The sequence below is a fragment of the Somniosus microcephalus genome, unplaced genomic scaffold, assembly GCF_052327205.1.
Source record: "Somniosus microcephalus isolate GS21.2 unplaced genomic scaffold, FLI_Smic_1.0 unresolved_chr7, whole genome shotgun sequence".
Classification (NCBI taxonomy): Eukaryota; Metazoa; Chordata; class Chondrichthyes; order Squaliformes; family Somniosidae; genus Somniosus; species Somniosus microcephalus.
Window position 1 is genome coordinate 37,042,887 of NW_028225185.1, and position 22,205 is coordinate 37,065,091.

The 22,205-nt window shown below is 49.1% G+C and overlaps 1 pseudogene; it reads left to right on the forward strand.

Annotated features, from left to right (window-relative positions):
• The first annotated feature begins 16,853 nt into the window (after positions 1-16,853).
• Positions 16,854-18,733, forward strand: LOC147086798 (syncollin pseudogene; annotated as a pseudogene).
• The last annotated feature ends 3,472 nt before the right edge of the window (positions 18,734-22,205 follow it).

Here is a 22,205-nt window from a genome sequence, read left to right on the forward strand (position 1 = left end):
AAGGCCTACCGAACTGCCCCAATTAGGGCCTATCAAGATGCTCCAGCTAGGACCTATCAAGCTTCCTCTCGAGCTCTCTCCCGAAGAAGCACACCGAGAATTTTAGCCACTCTCTGTGCAACGACACCAATTACAGCTGCTTGCCCACAGAACCTGTCTCATGCAGCCACAAAAATTTCAATTAAAGGGCATACCTTAGATGCCTTAATTGACTCAGGAAGTACTGATAGTTTCATTAAGGAACAGATTGTTGCGAAATTGAAACTACATGTCTTCCCATCGGACCAGGCAATTGCGATGGCTCAGTCATCACTTAATACCAGAATCTCCGGCTTTTGTGTTGTTGATATGACACTTCATGGTCGTATGTGTCCCTCCACCCGACTTTCGGTGCTCAAGGACTTATGTAGTGATCTCCTCTTAGGGCTGGACTTCCAAAAACAGCATAAGAAACTCACCATTGAGTTTGGTGGATCCAAACCCGGACTTACTATTTCTAATATACCGTCCAAATTACCGTTTTGTGCATTGTCAGCAGCTTCACTTGATGAACCCTCATTATTTGCCAGTATTCCGCCTCAATGCAAACCAATAATAACAAAATCGCGGCGCTTTAATCAGGAAGACCAATCTTTTTTTGTGGCTGAAATCTCTCGACTTCTAGCAGAGGATATCATCGAACCATGTTCGTCGCCCTGGCGGGCTCAAGTCGTCATTGTCAAGAACCCTCTAAAACCTCACAAACAGCGACTATGCATCGATTATTCGCAAACCATCAATCAATATACCGACTTGGACGCCTACCCATTGCCACGCATTGATGATATGGTTAATAAACTGGCCGAATACAAAGTGTTCTCAACTTACGATTTAAAAAGTGCCTATCATCAGGTACCCTTGAAGGTCTCAGATAAGCAGTACACGGCCTTTGAGGCTAATGGACGGCTGTACCAATTTCGTCGCCTCCCATTCGGGGTTACTAATGGAGTGGCTGTCTTCCAACGGGCAATGGATGGCCTGGTTAAGCAGGAAAACCTAAGGGACACTTTTCCCTATCTTGATAACATTACCATTGCAGGTCACGATCAACAGGAACACGACGCCAACCTCCAAAAATTTCGGGATGCCCTCCATCGCCGTAATTTGACCCTGAATGAATCCAAATCTGTTGAGTCGCAACCGACCATCAACATCCTTGGCTACTGCGTAGGCAATGGTATCATTAAGCCAGACCCAGAAAGACTTCGCCCGCTCCAAGAGCTCCCGTCACCTAAGAATCCGGCTTCTTTACGTCGGGCTCTCGGTCTGTTTGCATACTACGCTAAATGGATTCCTCATTTTTCAGACAAAATCCAACCCTTGCTGCATGCTAGATCATTTCCACTGGGAACAGCGGCTGTTGCAGCCTTTAACCTTCTCAAAAAACAGTTGGAGAAAGCGGCTCTTCACTCCATCGATGAGAATCTCCCTTTCGTGGTTGAATGTGATGCCTCGGAGGTGGCTATCTCGGCTACTCTGAATCAGGAAGGTCGTCCTGTAGCATTTATGTCCAGGACCTTACAAGGTGCCGAGCTACATTATCCTCCGGTTGAGAAAGAAGCCACAGCCATCATAGAGGCAGTACGGAAGTGGAACCATTTTCTAGCTCGCCAGCACTTTACATTGATCACGGACCAACGATCAGTCGCCTTCATGCTCGATAATCGAAAACGAACCAAAATTAAGAATAATAAAATACAACTTTGGAGGATGGAACTGGCCTCTTTTGGTTATACCATTCTCTATCGGCCTGGCAAGGAGAATGTGGCTCCAGACACCCTCACACGGGCATTCTGCTCCACTATGTCATCCTCTACTCTCATGGATGTCCACAATGGATTGTGTCATCCTGGCGTTGCGCGCATGCTACATTTCGTACGATCACGGAATCTCCCTTTTTCCACTGGAGATGTAAAGAAAATATGCTCAGAATGCCGGCTTTGTGCGGAATTAAAACCTCAGTTCTTCCGCCCCTCAGATAGTATACTCATACATGCAACCCAACCGATGCAACGACTTAGCATCGATTTTAAGGGCCCAGTGCCCTCTTCAACTCGGAACACATATTTGCTCACCATGATCGACGAATATTCACGTTTTCCGTTTGCCTTCCCCTGCTCCAATATGCTGGCGTCCACAGTAATCTGCTGCCTTGAGCAGGTATTTTCTCTCTGTGGCATGCCGGCTTATATTCACTCAGATCGGGGTCCATCCTTTATGTCAAGGGAACTCAAGGACTACCTCTCAGAACGGGGAATTGCTACAAGCAAAACAACACCATACCATCCCATCGGAAATGGGCAGGTAGAGAGGTATAACGGTATCATCTGGAATTCCGTACGTCTCGCTTTAAGATCTCGGGGCCTACCAGGCCAGCAATGGGGAACAGTGCTTCCGGATGCATTGCACTCTATACGGTCCCTGCTGTCTACAGCCACAAATACTACACCTCATGAGCGGTTCTTTGGATTCCAGCGTCACTCATCTCATGGGACATCACTCCCGTCATGGCTAACTACTCCTGGACCTGTATTACTCCGAAGATACGTTCGGACGTCTAAAAATGACCCTCTTGTAGACGAGGTCGAACTAACCGATGCCAACCCCACCTATGCAAACATACGACATTCCGACGGCCGAGAATCTACCGTATCATTACGGGATCTGGCTCCCTGCCCACCAGGACCTACTGGGACATCGGGTGATGGCATTTCACCAGGAAACTCTTGGGACCTATCGGGTACCCCTCTCCAGGATCCTGATCGGACACCAACTAGCTTGGTGTCGGTAGAATCCCGTGCTCAAGGTTGCGACCCTCCCAGTACCGCGCATGAAAGTACTGATCCGCCACAGACCAGCTCTGCACCTCCCTCTGAACAGAGGCAGTCCGACTTTGAACCTATTGGGGCTCGTACTCGAAGCCATGATCTCCCCGACCCTTCACAGGGCAATCCAGGCCACACAGATTCTGACCAATGGCCAACCGCATGTAAGCGGACCAGCGACCCTCTACGACGGGAATCCAAACGGGTGCGACTCTTCCTTGTTCGGCGGCTGTGGACCAAAAGGTAGACCACAGCCTCCTAATCCTGCAGGAGGGAAGAATGTGATAAAAATAATAACTTCCGGGAAGTTATGTCATCACTTCCTGTGAACTGTGAACTGTGAACTGTGAACTATGAACTGTGTACATACCTCACTTCCTGTCATATGTCACTTCCTGTTGGACTGGTATAAATACTGGTCTGTTCAATATTGTAAGAGGCTTCTACCAGAGGCATGGTAAAGACCTCTCTTGTATATAGTGTGTTTATAAGTTACTTAAAGCTTACTTTAAAGTTACTTGATGGTAAGTCTCCTTTTTCTTACATCAGAGGAGATTAACACAATTGTAAGGAAGGATATTAGCTCTCATGATGTGGAATCTGTATGGGTAGTGCTGAGAAATACCAAGGGGCAGAAAACGTTAGTGGGAGTTGTATACAGACCCCCAAACAGTAATGCGGATGTTGGGGATGGCATTAAACGGGAAATTAGAGACGCGTGCAATAAGGGCACAGCAGTTATCATGGGTGACTTCAATCTACATATAGATTGGGCTAACCAAATTAGTAACAATACTGTGGAGGAGGAATTCCTGGGGTGTACGGGATGGTTTCCTGGACCAATATGTCGGGGAACCAACTAGAGATCAGGCCATCTTAGACTGGGTATTATGTAATGAGAAAGGAATAATTAGCAATCTTGTTGTACGAGGCCCCTTGGGGCAGAGCGATCCTAATATGGTAGAATTCTTCATTAAGATGGAGAATGAAGTAGTTGACTCAGAGACTAGGGTCCTGAATTTAAATAAAGGAAACTACGATGGTATGAGGCGCGAGTTGGGTAGGATTGATTGGGGAATGTTACTCAAAGGGCTGACGGTATATAGGCAATGGCAAACATTTAAAGATCGCATGGATGAACTACAGAATTTGTTCATCCCTGTTTGGCATAAAAATAAAACAAAAAGGTGACTCAACCGTGGCTAACAAGGGAAATTAGGGATAGCGTAAGATCCAAGGAGAGGACATATAAATTGGTCAGAAAAAGCAGTAAACCTGAGATTGGGAGCAGATTAGGATTCAGCAAAGGAGGACAAAGGGATTAATTAAGAGGGGGAAAATAGAGTATGAGAGTAAGCTTGCAGTGAACATAAAAACTGACTGTAAAAGCTTCTATAGATATGTGAAGAGAAAAAGATTGGTGAAGTCAAGCGGAGGTCCCTTGCAGTCATAATCAGGGAATTTATAATGGGGAACAAAAAAATGGCAGACCAATTAAATACATACTTTGGTTCTGTCTTCACAAAGGAGGACACAAATAACCTCCCAGAGATGCCGGGGAACATAGGGTCTAATGAGAGGGAGGAACTAAATGAAATCAGTATTTGTAGGGAAATGGTGTTAGGGAAATTGACGGGATTGAAGGCCGATAAATCCCCAGGGCCTGATAATCTACATCCCAGGGTACTTAAGGAAGTGGCCCTAGAAATAGTAGATGCATTGCTGGTCATCTTCCAAAATTCCATAGACTCTGGAACAGCTCCCATGGATTGGCGGGTAGCGAATGTTACCCCACTATTCAAAAGAGGTGGTAGAGAGAAAATGGGGAATTATAGACCGGTAAGCCTGACATCGGTAGTGGGGAAAATGCTAGAATCTATTATAAAAGATGTAATAGCAGAGCACTTGGAAAACAGTGACAGGATCGGACAAAGTCAACATGGATTTACAAAAGGTAAACTGTGCTTGACTAACCTATCGGAATTTTTTGAGGATTTAACTGATAGAATAGATAAGGGAGAACCAGTGGATGTGGTGTATTTGGACTTTCAGAAGGCTTTTGATAAGGTCCCACAAAAGAGATTAGCGTGTAAAGTTAAGGCACATGGGATTGGGGGCAAGGTACTGACTTGGATAGAGAACTGGTTGGCAGACAGGAAGCAAAGAGTTGGAATAAACGGGTCTTTTTCCGAGTGGCAGGCAGTGACTAGTGGGGTACCGCAAGGATCGGTCCTAGGACCCCAGCTATTCACAATATATATTAATGATCTAGACGAGGGAACTAGATGTAATATCTCCAAGTTTGCAGACGACACAAAGCTGGGTGGGCGTGTGTGCTGTGAGGAGGATGCTGAGAAACTCCAGGATGATTTGGACAGGTTGGGTGATTGGGCAGATGCATGGCAGATGCAGTATAATGTGGATAAATGCGACGTTATCCACTTTGGTGGCAAAAACAGGAAGGCAGATTATTATCTGAACGGCAATAGATTGAGATAAGGGGACGTGCAACGAGACCTGGGAGTCCGTATGCACCAGTCACTGAAGGTAAGCATGCAGGTGCAGCAGGCGGTAAAGAAGGCAAATCGTATGTTGGCCTTCGTAGCGAGAGGGTTCGAGTACAGGAACAAGGATGTCTTGCTGCAGTTGTACAGGGCCTTGGTGAGACCACATCTTGAGTATTGTGTGCAGTTTTGGTCGCCTTATCTGAGGAAGGATGTTCTTGCCATGGAGGGAGTGCAGCGAAGATTCACCAGACTGATACCTGGGATGGCAGGAATGACGTATGAGGAGAGATTGGGACAATTGGGCTTATATTCGCTGGCGTTTAGAAGAATGAGAGGGGATCTTATTGAAACTTATAAAATTCTAACAGGACTAGACAGACTAGATGCAGGAAGGATGTTCCCGATGGCGGGGGAGTCCAGAACCAGGGGTCACAGTCTAAGGATAAGGGGTAAGCCATTTAGGACAGAGATGAGGAGGAATTTCTTACCCCAGACAGTGGTGAACCTGTGGAATTCACTACCACAGAAGGCAGTTGAGGCCGAGTCATTAAATATATTCAAGAAGGAGTTAGATATATTTTTAAGGCTAAAGGGATCAAGGGGTATGGGGAGAAGGCAGGGACAGGGTACTGAATTTGGATGATCAGCCATGAACTCATTGAATGGCGGAGCAGGCTCGAGGGGCCGAATGGTCTACTCCTGCTCCTATCTTCTATGTTTCTATGTTTCTATCCCTGGTACCATTCTGGTCAATCTCTCCTTAACCATCTCTGCTCTAAGGAGAACAACCCCAGCTTCTCCAGTCTCTCCACACAACTGAAGTCTCTCATCCCTGGTACCATTCTGGTCAATCTCTCCTTAACCTTCTCTGTACTGTCCCCATCAAACACTCCCAGGGCAGGTGCAGCACGGGTTAGATACAGAGTAAATCTCCCTCTACACTGTCCCCATCAAACACTCCCAGGGCAGGTACAGCACGGGGTTAGATACAGAGTAAAGCCCCGTCTATACTGTCCCCATCAAACACTCCCAGGGCAGGTACAGCACGGGTTAGATACAGAGTAAAGCTCCCTCTACACTGTCCAATCAAACACTCCCAGGACAGGTACAGCACGGGGTTAGATACAGAGTAAAGCTCCCTCGACATTGTCCCCATCAAACACTCCGAGGGTAGGTCCCGCACACGTTAGATACAGAGTAAAGCTCCCTCTACACTGTCCCATCAAACACTTCCAGGGCAGGTACAGCACGGGTTAGATACAGAGTAAAACTGCCTCTACACTGTCCCATCAAACACTCCCAGGGCAGGTACAGCACGGGGTTAGATACAGAGTAAAGCTCCCTCTACACTTTCACATCAAACACTCCCAGGGGAGGTACAGCACAGGTTAGATACAGAGTAAAGCTCCATCTACACTGTCCCATCAAACACTCCCAGGAAAGGTACAGCACGGGTTAGATACAGAGTAAAGCTCCCTCTACACTGTCCCATCAAACACTCCCAGGGCAGATACAGCACGGGGTTAGATACAGAGTAAAGCTCCCTCTACACTGTCCCATCAAACACTCCCAGGGCAGGTACAGCACGGGGTTAGCTACAGAGCAAAGCTCCCTCTACACTCTCCCATCAAACACTCCCAGGGCAGGTACAGCACGGGTTAGCGACAGAGTAAAGCTCCCTCTACACTGTCCCATCAAACACTCCCAGGGCAGGTACAGCACGGGGTTAGATACAGAGCAAAGCTCCCTCTACACTGTCCCATCAAACACTCCCAGGGCAGGTACAGCACGGATTAGATACAGGGTAAAGCTCCCTCTACAATGTCCCCATCAAACACTCCCAGGGCAGGTACAGCACAGGTTAGATACAGAGTAAAGCTGCCTCTACACAGTCCCCGTCAAACACTCCCAGGGCAGGTACAGCACGGGTTAGATACAGAGTAAAGCTCCCTCTACACTGTCCCATCAAACACTCCCAGGGCAGGTACAGCATGGTTTAAATACAGAGTAAAGATCGCTCTACACTGTCCCATCAAACACTCACAGGGCAGGTACAGCACGGGGTTAGATACAGAGTAAAGCTCCCTCGACACATTCCCATCAAACACTCCAAGGGCAGGTACAGCACGGGTTAGATACAGAGTAAAGCTCCCTCTACACTGTCCCATCAGACACTCCCAGGGCAGGTGCAGCACGGGTTAGATAGAGAGTAAAGGTCCCTCTACACTGTCCCATCAAACACTCCCAGGGCAGGTACAGCACGGGTTAGATACAGAGTAAAGCTCCCTCTACACTGTCCCATCAAACACTCCCAGGGCAGGTACAGCACGAGTTAGATACAGAGTAAAGCTCCCTCTACACTGTCCCCATCAAACACTCCCAGGGCAGGTACAGCACGGGTTAGATACAGAGTGAAGCTCCCTCTACACTGTCCCCATCAAACACTCCCAGGGCAGGTACAGCACGGGTTAGATACAGAGTAAAGCTCACTCTACACTGTCCCCATCAAACACTCACAGGGCTGGTACAGCACGGGTTAGATACAGAGTAAAGCTCCCTCTACACTGTCCCATCAAATACTCCCAGGGCAGGAACAGCACGGGTTAGATACAGAGTAAAGCTCCCTCTACACTGTCCCCATCAAACACTCCCAGGGCAGGTACAGCACGGGGTTAGATACAGAGTAAAGCTCCCTCTACACTGTCCTATCAAACACTCCCAGGGCAGCTACAGCACGGGTTAGATAAAGAGTAAAAATCCCTCTACACTGTCCCATGAAACACTCCCAGGGCAGGTACAGCACGGGTTAGATACAGAGTAAAGCTCCCTCGACACTGCCCCATCAAACACTCACAGGGCAGGTACTGCACGGGTTAGATACAGAGGAAAGCTCCCTCTACACTGCCCCATCAAACACTCCCAGGGCAGGTACAGCACGGGGTTAGATACAGAGTAAAGTTCCCTCTACACTGCCCCATCATACACTCCCAGGGCAGGTACAGCACGGGGTTAGATACAGAGTAAAGCTCCCTCTACACTTTCACATCATACACTCCCAGGGCAGGTACAGCACAGGTTAGATACAGAGTAAAGCTCCCTCTACACTGTCCCATCAAACACTCCCAGGACAGGTACAGCACGGGATAGATACAGAGTAAAGCTCCCTCTACACTGTCCCATCAAACACTCCCAGGGCAGATACAGCACAGGGTTAGATACAGAGTAAAGCTCCCTCTACACTGTCCCATAAAACACTCCCAGGGCAGGTACAGCACGGGTTAGATACTGAGTAAATCTCCCTCTACACTGTCCCCTCAAACACTCCCAGGGCAGGTACAGCACGGGTTAGATACAGAGTAAAGCTCCCTCTACACTCTCCCATCAAACAGTCCCAGGGCCGGTACAGCACGAGTTAGATACAGAGTAAAGCTCCCTCTACACTGTCCCCATCAAACACTCACAGGGCAAGTACAGCACGGGTTAGATACAGAGTAAAGCTCCCTCTACACTGTCCCATCAAACACTCCCAGGGCAGGTACAGCATGGTTTAAATAAAGAGTAAAGATCGCTCTGCACTGTCCCATCAAACACTCCCAGGGCAGGTAGAGCACGGGTTAGATACAGAGTAAAGCTCGCTCTACACTGTCCCCATCAAACACTCCCAGGGCAGGTACAGCACGGGTTAGATACAGAGTAGTGCTCCCACTACACTGTCTCCATCAAACACTCCCAGGGCAGGTACAGCACTGGTTAGATACAGAGTAAAGCTCCCTCTACACTCTCCCATCAAACACTCCCAGGGCAGGTACTGCACGAGTTAGATACTGAGTAAATCTCCCTCTACACTGTCCCCATCAAACACTCCCAGGGCAGGTACAGCACGGGTTAGATACAGAGTAAAGCTCCCTCTACACTGTCCCATCAAACGCTCCCAGGGCAGGTACAGCACGGGTTAGACACAGAGTAAAGCTCCCTCTACACTGTCCCATCAAACACTCCCAGGGCAGGTACAGTACGAGTTAGATACAGAGTAAATCTCCCTCTACACTGTCCCCATCAAACACTCCCAGGGCAGGTACAGCACGGGTTAGATACAGAGTAAAGCTCCCTCTACATTATCCCATCTGTGGTGTATGTAACCTGTTCCACCTTAAGAGAACTTAAGCCTGTTCCACCTTAAGAGATGTCCTACTTTCTCTGGCTGCTGTATACGTAATACCGGTGGTGACCACCGGTATATAAGCACTGTGTAGTAACATTGTATTCAACATAGTCCCGACCTCCAACCAGTAAAGAGCTGTTCAATTTGATCTTGTAGTCTGTGTAGTAATTATCACTATAACACACGGACTTAACACCATCAAACAGTCCCAGGGCAGGTACAGCACCGGTCAGATACAGAGTAAAGCTCCCTCTACACTGTCCCATCAAACATTCCCACGACAGGTACAGCACGGGTTAGGTACAGAGTAAAGCTCCCTCTACACTGTCCCGTCAAACACTCCCAGGACAGGTATAGCACGGGTTAGGTACAGAGTAAAACTGCCTCTACACTGTCCCATCAAACACTCCCAGGGCATGTACAGCACGGGGTTAGATACAGAGTAGAGCTCCCTCTACACTGTCCCATCAAACACTCCCAGGGCAGGTACAGCACGGGTTTAGATACAGAGTAAAGCTCCCTCCACACTGTCCCCATGAAACACTCCCAGGGCAGGTACAGCACGGGTTAGGTACAGAGTAAAGCTCCCTCTACACTGTCCCCATCAAACACTCCCAGGGCAGGTACAGCATGGGTTAGATACAGAGTAAAGCTCCCTCTACACTGTCCCATCAAACACTCCCAGGGCAGGTACAGCACAGGGTTAGATACAGAGTAAAGCTCCCTCTACACTGTCCCCATCAAACACTCCCAGGGCAGGTACAGCACAGATTAGATACAGAGTAAAGCTCCCTCTACACTGTCCCCATCAAACACTCCCAGGGCAGGTACAGCACGGGTTAGATACAGAGTAAAGCTCCCTCTACACTGTCCCATTAAACACTCCCGGGGAGGTACAGCACGGGTTAGATACCGAGTGAAGCTCCCTCTACACTGCCCCATCAAACACTCCCAGGGCAGGTACAGCACGGGTTAGATACAGAGTAAAGCTCCCTCTACACTGTCCCCGTCAAACACTCCCAGGGCAGGTACAGCACAGGTTAGATACAGAGTAAAGCTCCCTCTACACTGTCCCATCAAACACTCCCAGGGCAGGTACAGCACGAGTTAGATGCAGAGTAAAGCTCCCTCTACACTGTCCCCATCAAACACTTCCAGGGCAGGTACAGCATGGTTTAAATACAGAGTAAAGATCGCTCTACACTGTCCCATCAAACACTCCCAGGGTAGGTACAGCACTGGTTAGATTCAGAGTAAAGCTCCCTCTACACTGTCCCATCAAACACTCCCAGGGCAGGTACAGCACGGGTTAGATACAGAGTAAAGCTCCCTCTACGCTGTCCCATCAAACACTCCCAGGGCAGGTACAGCACGGGTTAGATACAGAGTAAAGCTCCCTCTGCACTCTCCCATCAAACACTCCCAGGGCAGGAACAGCACGGGTCAGATACAGAGTAAAACTCCCTCAACACTGTCCCCATCAAACACTCCCAGGGCAGTGTTGTGTATGTAACCTGTTCCACCTTAAGAGAGCTTAAGCCTGTTCCACCTTAAGAGATGTACTACTTTCTCAGGCTGCTGTAGACGTAATACCGGGGGTGAACACACCGGTATATAAGCACTGTGCAGTAATCTTGTATTCAGAATAGTCCCTACCTCCAACCAGTAAAGACCTGTTTTTTATTGTTATTAATTAGTCTGTGTCTTAATTAACTAGATAACTCACAGATTTAACACTGGCGACGAGTCTGATTCGGACCCTGCGGCAGTCACTCCACGGCAGCTTCGTCCACAGCCAGGACGTTGCAGAGATGTTTCCACCCTCTCCACCCCACTGGAAGACATCCTGACCTCGGAGCCTCCATCGGCGTCCGTCAGCTTCTTCTCCAGCTTGGTGGTGGGTAAGCCGTTGTCTGAGCCGGGCAGCGACGCGACAGGCAGTCGACCGCGTTGGCCACACGAACGGGGCTGGGGGAGCCGGAGGAATAGGGCGCGAGAGCCGCTTCGAGCGGGAGGCGTTTCAACAGAGCGATCGCATCTCCTGATAAGGGCCGAGAGCCGCGAGAGCGATCGCATCTCCAGATAAGGGCTGAGAGCCGCTTCGGTCGGGAGCCACTTCGCGATCCAGCGATCGCATCCGCTGATAAGGGCCGCACTCGGGCGATCGCGGCGAAGATAAGGGCCGCACTCGGGGGCTGAAGGGAGACGGCGTCGGGGGACGGGTGAAGACCGCCAAGCGCGGGAAAACCGCCATTTTGTGGGCGGAGGACGACGGCAAGAGCGGGAAGCCGCCATCTTGGATAGCAGTAAAAAAAAAAAAAATCTGAGAAATTGCAAATCTGATAAAGTACTACAATGCCTAAACACGGGAATATTAACAACTTTGATAGTGACATCGAAGATTGGGCCACATATGTTGAACGAGTTAAAAATTATTGTAAGGCCAATAAAATTCGTGAGGCTGATAAAGCACTAACATTATTAAATTTAATGGGTGCGAAGACATACGGGCAATTGAAACACCTGTTATCACCAGATGAACCGGCGGATAAGACGTTCGATGAGATTGTTACTGTCCTGAAAGATCATCTAAACCCCACGCCGCTGATGCTAGCGGAACGATTTAAATTTTACGACAGAAGGCAGCTGCAGCATGAAAGCAATGCTGAATATTTGCTGGAATTGCGTAAATTAGCGAAATATTGCCAGTTTGGAACGGGACTGACAGATGCACTACGAGACAAATTTGTGTGTGGTTTATTTAAACAGGATACACAAAAGCGACTGCTCGAGGAGAATGAGCTGACGCTTGAGAAGGCGGTCACTATGGCAGCAGCACACGAAGCCGCAGCGAGAGGCACGGCAGTAATGCAGCTACGGTCACCGGAGCTCAGTGCACACAAATTGGGTGTGAGTTCTGGCAAATGTTATCGTTGTGGAAAGACAACGCATGATCAGAACCAGTGTTGGTTTAAAAACCAAGAATGTAGAACTTGTGGTAGGCTTGGACATATAGCTAGAGTATGCAGGTCAGGGAAGAAGACCAGCAACAAGAAGTCACCGCAAGGAAAATACGCAAAAGTACACAAGGTGGCCGAACAGGAGTCCGATTCAGACGCTAGCAGTAATGAACTGGCTGGCTTAAGCAGTATTGAACTGGCTAGCTTAAGGGTACTCAACGTTGGTAAGGGTGCAGACCTCCAGACAATTTGGGTTACTCTTCAGATAGAAGGAGTCCAAGTAAAAATGGAATTGGACACTGGATCGGCATTGTCGGTCATGAATAAGAAAGATTACAGAAGGTTATTCCAACATATTCCCCTACAGGATACGGAGATTATATTGACAACCTACACGGGGCAGAGAGTGTACCCCATCGGGACAATAAAGGTTGCAGTGGCCAACAAGGGCGAAGGAAGTCAAATAATGGACTTATATGTGCTACCGGAGGGAGGTCCACCACTACTAGGCCGGGAGTGGTTTAGAAACATAAATATGGACTGGCATTCGCTAAAAGCCATAAAGAGTGAGAACTCGGTGCAGATAATCAGCCCAGACTCTAGAACTGATGATGGTAAGACCAACCCATGTGCAAAAGACAAAGTTTCAGCACAGAATTCCACTGAGCAACAACAACATAGTTTAACAGAGAATTCTGAGTCTGTCAAGTCTACTGATATGCACATTTTTGAGGGACACTGGGCTCGAACTCAACTCCATTTCAAACTACAACAGCAATTAGAACAAATGATTCGCCGTTTTGAGCAAGAGATGAATGAAATAAAAAAGTTCTTTGTTACAGAGTGGGAGAATCTGGAAAGGCAACAGAAGCAACTGATGGAGAAAATGGAGCAGAAGCACACCAACCATCTGCGCGAGGAGGCCGAACGAATCAAAGCTGATTCAGGTTCTGAAGGTGCGTGCCATAATCTGGTGTCAGAAGAGTTAACGGTCAGCCAACTCCTTCATATGCTGAGGGACAAGACTCTGAAATGGGAAAAACTTGAACACGAGCTGCGATCTTCAAAGGAAAAGGGTTCGGAGCTCTCAAAAGTCATTGAGATGGCTGATGTGACGACACAGACTGAAACGACTGCAACAGAGCAGCCATTGGATGCCAAAAGTACGCTGACTCACGTCAATGTAGAACAACAGACCGCTGAAACAGCTGCTCCGGTAGAGGGATTGCATAGTCCGATCAATCAATCTCCAAAGGAAGTTGAAGTATTAAAATCACAAATGAGGTCACTAGTAAACGACTTGCTGAAAGCCCAGAAAAAGCTGGAGGTAGAGGTACACATGAAGAAGTCTCTTCAGGAAAGATGTCTGGATTTGGAACAAGAGCTGGCTAACGTCCAGCTGGGTATGGAGGAAATAGACGACCCTCTCGCTGACCTGTCGGACGACTCCGAATATTACTATGTCCTGTCCTGCCCAACTTGTAACTTCGACTCCCACCATACAGAAATCATGGAGGAGCACCGAAAGTCTACGGAACATCGGGAGAAGGTGGCTCTACTACAAAAAAAGGAGGAAGAGAAGGAGGAACTGCGCATGCAGCTGGCAGCTGTGGCAGCTGAAAATGGAGCCCAGAGAGTCTCCAAGAAGCAGAAAAGAAAAAGTAAAAACAGAAGATGACCCATCTGAACCATTATCACCTCTACCAGATCACACACGTGGTCCCTCCGAACGGAGTCAAATCAGTTCGGAAGTTCAAGCTGTTAAATCCATGAAAGGACTATTGAATGAGTAACGTGAACCGACTACACCACAGAGATTGAATCTGTGAACTGTTTTCCGCAGAGACTGAATCTGTGATATGTTACGTTAAACATGAAGTTATATATGTATATATGTTATTACGTTATGTTAAATGGGGGGGTGACTATAAAGCTAAGAAGGGAGGAGTGTTGTGTATGTAACCTGTTCCACCTTAAGAGATGTACTACTTTCTCAGGCTGCTGTAGACGTAATACCGGGGGTGAACACAACGGTATATAAGCACTGTGCAGTAATCTTGTATTCAGAATAGTCCCTACCTCCAACCAGTAAAGACCTGTTTTTGATTGTTATTAATTAGTCTGTGTCTTAATTAACTAGATAACTCACAGATTTAACAGGCAGGTGCAGCACGGGGTTAGATACAGAGTAAAGCTCCCTCTACACTGTCCCATCAAACACTCCCAGGGCAGCTACAGCACGGGTTAGATACAGAGTAAAAATCCCTCTACACTGTCCCATTAAACACTCCCAGGGCAGGTACAGCACGGGTTAGATACAGAGTAAAGCTCCCTCTACACTGTCCCCATGAAACACTCCCAGGGCAGGTACAGCACGGGTTAGATACAGAGTAAAGCTCCCACTACACTGTCCCGTCAAACACTCCCAGGGCAGGTACAGCACGGGTTAGATACAGAGTAAAGCTCCCTCTACACTGTCCCCATCAAACACTCCCAGGGCAGGTACAGCACGGGTTAGATACAGAGTAAAGCTCCGTCTACACTGTCCCATCAAACACTCCCAGGGCAGGTACAGCACAGTGTTAGATACAGAGTAAAGCTCCCTCTACACTGTCCCCATCAAACACTCCCAGGGCAGGTACAGCACAGGTTAGATACAGAGTAAAGCTCCCTCTACACTGTCCCCATCAAACACTCCCAGGGCAGGTACAGCACGGGTTCGATACAGAGTAAAGCTCCCTCTACACTGTCCCATTAAACACTCCCAGGGGAGGTACAGCACGGGTTAGATACAGAGTAAAGCTCCCTCTACACTGTCCCATCAAACACTCCCAGGGCAGGTACAGCACGGGTTAGATACAGAGTAAAGCTCCCTCTACACTGTCCCATCAAACACTCCCAGGGCAGGTACAGCACGAGTTACATGCAGAGTAAAGCTCCCTCTACACTGTCCCCATCAAACACTTCCAGGGCAGGTACAGCATGGTTTAAATACAGAGTAAAGATCGCTCTACACTGTCCCATCAAACACTCCCAGGGTAGGTGCAGCACTGGTTAGATTCAGAGTAAAGCTCCCTCTACACTGTCCCATCAAACACTCCCAGGGCAGGTACAGCACGGGTTAGATACAGAGTAAAGCTCCCTCTACACTGTCCCATCAAACACTCCCAGGGCAGGTACAGCACAGGTTAGATACAGAGTAAAGCTCCCTCTACACTGTCCCATCAAACACTCCCAGGGCAGGTACAGCACGGGTTAGATACAGAGTAAAGCTCCCTCTACACTGTCCCATCAAACACTCCCAGGGCAGGTACAGCACGGGTTGATACAGAGTAAAGCTCCCTCTACACTGTCCCATCAAACACTCCCAGGGCAGGTACAGCACGGGTTAGATACAGAGTAAAGCTCCCTCTACACTGTCCCCATCAAACACTCCCAGGGCAGGTACAGCACGGGTTAGATACAGAGTAAACCTCCCTCCACACTGTCCCATCAAACACTCCCAGGGCAGGTACAGCACGGGTTAGATACAGAGTAAAGCTCTCTCTACACTGTCCCATCAAACACTCCCAGGACAGGTACAGCACGGGTTAGATACAGAGTAAAGCTCCCTCTACACTGTCCCCATCAAACACTCCCAGGGCAGGTACAGCACGGGTTAGATACAGAGTAAAGCTCCCTCTACACTGTCCCATCAAACACTCCCAGGGCAGGTACAGCACGGGTTAGATACAGAGTAAAGCTCCCTCTACACTGTCCCATCAAACACTCCCAGGGCAGGTACAGCACGGGTTAGATACAGAGTAAAGCTCCCTCTACACTGTCCCATCAAACACTCCCAGGGCAGGTACAGCACGGGTTAGATACAGAGTAAAGCTCCCTCTACACTGTCCCCATCAAACACTCCCAGGGCAGGTACAGCACGGGTTAGATACAGAGTAAAGCTCCCTCTACACTGTCCCCATCAAACACTCCCAGGGCAGGTACAGCACGGGGTTAGATACAGAGTAAAGCTCCCTCTACACTGTCCCATCAAACACTCCCAGGGCAGGTACAGCACGGGTTAGATACAGAGTAAAGCTCCCTCTACACTGTCCCATCAAACACTCCCAGGGCAGGGGAAGCACAGGTTAGATACAGAGTAAAGCTCCCTCTACACTGTCCCCATCAAGCTGGGAACTCTGTATTATCAGCAGCTGTTCCGATGGCCCTGAAACCTCTGCATTATCGCCGTCCATTAACCCCGAGGCTGCTGTGCATTGGAGCTCATTTCCCAGCCAGAAGGAGGGCGGGACCCTCGCCTTAACGCAAGGTCAGAATCCAAAGTTTTTCCACCTGGAATGACTGGGTTGGTCGATCATTAACGAAGCTAGCAGAGAGATAAGGCCCGAGCGCTCTGTATATAACCCAGGCGGTTCGGAGAGCGTCTCACTCGGCTCTCCTGGAAACCTCTTCCAGCTCGGCCCCCCTGGTGAAACAGAAGCATGGACGGAGTCCAGCTGATCGTGATGACCCTGCTCCTGGCGGGCGCCTACGCCATGTGCCCGGAGCCCTCCACCCTGAAGGACGAGTACGGCGACCGTGTCTGTGCCCGCCTCTTCGCGGACGCCGATGTCCTCTACAACCAGTGCTGCGGCGGAGACTCCTTCGACATCAGGAGCCCGGCGGATGTGCCCTCGATCGAGCGATTCTGGAACGACAGGGTCTCCTCCTTGGTGGTGGGACCTCGCTGCGAGCTGACCGTCTGGAACAAGATCAACAAGCGCGGCAAACGGCACACGTTCCGCACGGGCATCCAGTACCGCCTGGAGGAGGTGGGCAAGGGCCTCTTTGGCAACTGGGATGACTCCATTACCTCCTACTACTGTACATGCCGCTGATGAACCGCAAACCGCTGAGCCCTCACCCTCCCCGGCCAACGCTCCTCCTCTCCCCCAACGCTCCTCCTCTCCCCCAACGCTCCTCCTCTCCCCCAACGGTCCTCCTCTCCCCCAACGCTCCACCTCTCCCCCAATGGTCCTCCTCTCCCCCAACGGTCCTCCTCTCCCCCAACACTCCTCCTCTCCCCCAACGCTCCTCCTCTCCCCCAACGGTCCTCCTCTCCCCCAACGGTCCTCCTCTCCCCCAACGGTCCTCCTCTCCCCCAATGCTCCACCTCTCCCCCAATGCTCCTCCTCTCCCCCAACACTCCACCTCTCCCTCAACGGTCCTCCTCTCCCCCAACGGTCCTCCTCTCCCCCAACACTCCTCCTCTCCCCCAACGCTCCTCCTCTCCCTCAACACTCCAACTCTCCCCCAACGGTCCTCCTCTCCCCCAACGCTCCTCCTCTCCCCCAACGTCCCTGGCCATCGCCAGTCCACCCCGCTCTCTCCCCCTCGCATCTACTAAACGGGGCCCCCGCCTCGTACCCGGCGGGAGGGGCGAGATTTCCACCGCTCGTTCCGTTAACGGGTTTACGATTCTTCCGCCTGCCCCCACTTGGAGAGGGACTCCCCTTCTCTCCCTACCGCAACCCCCGCTAAACACTCCCAGCCCTGCGACTGACCGACTGACGTGGTTTCCCGCTCCCCTCCACCACCCCCGTCCCTCGCCACTTAGCGTTTGCCCCTTTTGAACCGCGCGGGCTGCATCGGCGCGTGGCGGGGCCTGAGGCCTCTCCGACTCTCCTGGCTATGCTCCTGGCTAAGTTTGTCCCACCTACATGGATTTTCACCAGTTTAACCGGCCAAGCGGTTTGATTTCATGAACTCCCCGACTGTTCAACTATCGAGCGAGGAAGATCCCAGCGGCTCCTTACCCCGGAGAACTCGGGATTCCCTCCGAGCCGCAATGCGGCGTTCCGCTGTATCGCCGTGGGAACCCGCGACGGGATGGGGTTGACGCCACGCCGCCCGCCATCCAACCCCGAAACGGCCTCGGCCGAAACAACGAGGTATTTGGGGGGTTGCTGCGGATCTCGTGTCACGTTTCCAGGCTGTCGGGAAGGGACGGAGTCCTCACGCCGCTCACCGCTTTCGATGGAACCCCCTTAACGCCTCTTGCCGATCCTGCGATGCGAGCTTCCGACAGGGGAGCCTCCAAGCTGGGAGCCCTCCCTTCAAAACTGTCCACTTTATCTCTGCTGATCTGATCACGATGCTGCTCTTGGGACGATCGGGGCTTGTTGGAAAGATGTGGATCTGTCTCTTTAAGCTCACTTGCAGTCTTTGAATAAAACACCAAGTGTGCCTGCTGCTCCGCCTCTGTGTCCTTGTAAATTCTGTGCCCCGTCGATCGTTCCGGTGCTCGAGTTAGGAGCTCTCACTTGCTCCTGCTCACCATTTGCAACACAATTCCCCCCCTCCGCTCCTGTCCCTTTCTGGAGCTCAGATCCAGGGCTGTCAGGTGCCCCCAAGTGCCTAAGGCTGTGTTCTAGAGTGAGATCGGGACCGGACTCGTATTAACACTGTCCCTGAGGCTGTGTTCTAGAGTGAGATCGGGACCGGACTCATATTAACACTGTCCCTGAGGCTGTGTTCTAGAGTGAGATCGGGACCTAACTCGTATTAACACTGTAGCCGGGGCTGTGTTCTAGAGTGAGATCGGGACCAGACTCGCATTAACACTGTCCCTGGGGCTGTGTTCTAGAGTGAGATCAGGACCTGACCCATATTAACACAGTCCCTGGGGCTGTTTTAGAGTGACATCGGGACCTGACTCATATTAACACTGTCCCTGGTGCTGTGTTCTAGAGTGAGATCGGGACCTGACTCGTATTAACACTGTCCCTGAGGCTGTGTTCTAGAGTGAGATCAGGACCTGACTCGTATTAACACTGTCCCAGGGGCTGTGTTCTAGAATGAGATTGGGACCTGACTCGTATTAACACTGTCCCCGAGGCTGTGTTCTAGAGTGAGATCACGACCTGACTCGTATTAACACAGTCCCTGGGGCTGTTCTAGAGTGAGATCAGGACCTGACTCGTATTAACACTGTCCCTGGTGCTGTGTTCGAGAATGAGATCGGGACCTGACTCGTATTAACACTGTCCCCGGGGCTGTGTTCTAGAGTGAGATCGAGACCTGACTTGTATTAAAACTGTCCCGGAGGCTGTGTTCTAGAATGAGATCGGGACCTGACTCGTATTAACACTGTCCCCAGGGCTGTGTTCTAGAGTGAGATCGGGACCTGACTCGTATTAACACTGTCCCCGGGGCTGTGTTCGAGATTGAGATCACGACCTGACTCGTATTAACACTGTCCCCGGGGCTGTGTTGTCGAGTGAGATCAGGACCTGTCTCCTGAGTTACTCTGGGTTCTAGCTGTGTTCTAGAGTGGGATTAGGACCTGGCTCCTGAGTTACTCTGTGTTCTAGCTGTTCTAGAGTGAGATCTGGATCGGACTCCTGCATTACTCTGTGTTCTACTTGTGTTCTCGAGTGAGATCAAGACCTGGATCCTGCTTTACTCTGTGTTCTACTTGTGTTCTCGAGTGGGATCAGGACCTGGCTTCTGAGTTACTCTGTGTTCTAGCTGTGTTCTAGAGTGAGATCAGGACCTGCTTCCTGAGTTACTCTGTGTTGTAGCTGTGTTCTAGAGTGAGATCAGGACCTGGTTCCTGAGTTGCACGCTCTCTGTGGCTGTGTTCTACACTGAGATTGGAGTTATAATGTACAGTGGCCCCGGAATGCACGGCCAGCGACGAAGCGATGCGCGCTCCGCACAATGATCACGCGGCCCCCGCGCGAGTCGAGAACCTGGTGCCTTCGGAGCATCAGTTCATGTCAGCTGACCATAGTGGGGATCCCCTTATGGAAGCTGCTGTGGCACCAGCAGGCTCTACAAGCAGCCAATCAAAAGGTAGAATTCTCCCAAACAGTGAAAAAGGAAGTGAGAAAACTAAAATTCTCACTTTGCGGATGGCACCAAATTGAGGGGGGGAATAGTCAATACTGAGGAGGACTGCAACAAATTACAGGAGGACATTAATAAACTTACAGAATGGGTGTATAATTGGCAAATGAAGTTCAACACAGATAAATGTGAGGTGTTACATTTTAGTAGGAAGAATAGGGAGGTCACTTATCACTCGGAGGGTGCGAGTCTGGGTGGGGTAGAGGAACAAAGGGATCTCGGAGTACAAATACACAAATCACTAAAAGTTGCGACACAGGTTAGCAAGGCCATAAAAAAGCAAACCAAGCACCGGGGTTTATTTCTAGAGGGATAGAATTGAAAAGTAGGGAAGTTATGCTAAACCTGTATCGAACCCTGGTTAGACCACACTTGGAGCACTGCGTACAGTTCTGGTCGCCATATTATAAAAAGGATATAGAGGCACTGGAGAGAGTGCGGAGAAGATTTACAAGGATGATACCAGAAATGCGAGGGTGTACCTATCAGGAAAGGATGAACAGGCTGGGTCTCTTTTCACTTGAAAACAGAAGGCTGAGGGGTGACCTAATAGAGGTCTTTAAAATGATGAAAGGTTTTGATAGAGTGGATACAGAGGGAGTGTTTCCACTTGTGGGGAAGAGCATAACTAGAGGCCGTCAATATAAGATAGTCACCAAGAAATCCAATAGGGAATTCAGGAGAAACTTCTTTCCCCAGAGAGTGGTGAGAATGTGGAACTCGCTACCACAGGGAGTGGTCAAGGCGAATAGTATTTAAGGGGAGGCTGGACAAGCATATGAGGAAGAAGGGATGTGAAGCAATAAGCCAACATTAAGATATTAATACATAAGAAACTGGGTTTAAAAATCTAAAAAACCTCAGAGACGTAAGCTGTAAACAGAAATACAGGCTTCTGAGATAAGATCAGTTGTTAAACAAAGTTGTAAAAAAACACAAGCTTTGAAATGGTAATTAGTTAAAAATACTAAAACAATGAAAGATTGAAGGAAACCATTGGTGCTTCCGAAAGGTCGACGGTTTGCAACCAACACAATGAAAAGGCCCAAGTGAGGTGTTATAAACTAACACGTTGGAACAGAAACACAAACATTAAAAGAACCATGTGCCTTTGAAAGGATGACATCAAGTAAAAGAAACACCTGCTGGTCAAATAGTTTTTATGTTAAACTTGGATGACAGGAAACATAAGATTAAATATGCAACCAATTGAGATAGCTAGAAATGCATGAAACATTCAGTTAAAGTGGTTTTGATTTATATATAGTAAAAACCATACCAACAAGAAGACTTTGAAGACATGACTTCAATAGATGACACCAAGCAATCACATTGTGTTGGTATTAAACTTGGATCACCACGGAGTCACAACGTCTGCTAAAACCAGTAAAGCCAATATTCAGAATGAAATGGAAAATCTTTGATAAGAATGGCATCAAACAGAAATCATTGCTGTCATTGTTTTTATGATGGTTTTTGAAACACCGAAACGTAGAGACATAATTATGCATGCAATAGTTGAATTGACAGTAAGATAGAAAGCATTCAGCAGAGGTATCAATAAAGACAATTAGCTTACATCAGCAGAAACTTCAAAGAATAAACCACTGCAAAAAGAGTATAAAACATAGACCTTTTCAACAGAAAGGTAGAACTCGCTGAACGGGCAAAGCGTTTCTCAACTCTGCAGAGGCAACTCTGTAAGTCTTTAACTTTGAGTCCCGGGTAATCAAAGAGGTACTATTATTTGATTTTGGTGGATGTTCTGGATTTAGAAATAAGTAAGAAAAGTTGAAATGTAACAAAGTTAAGACTTGAA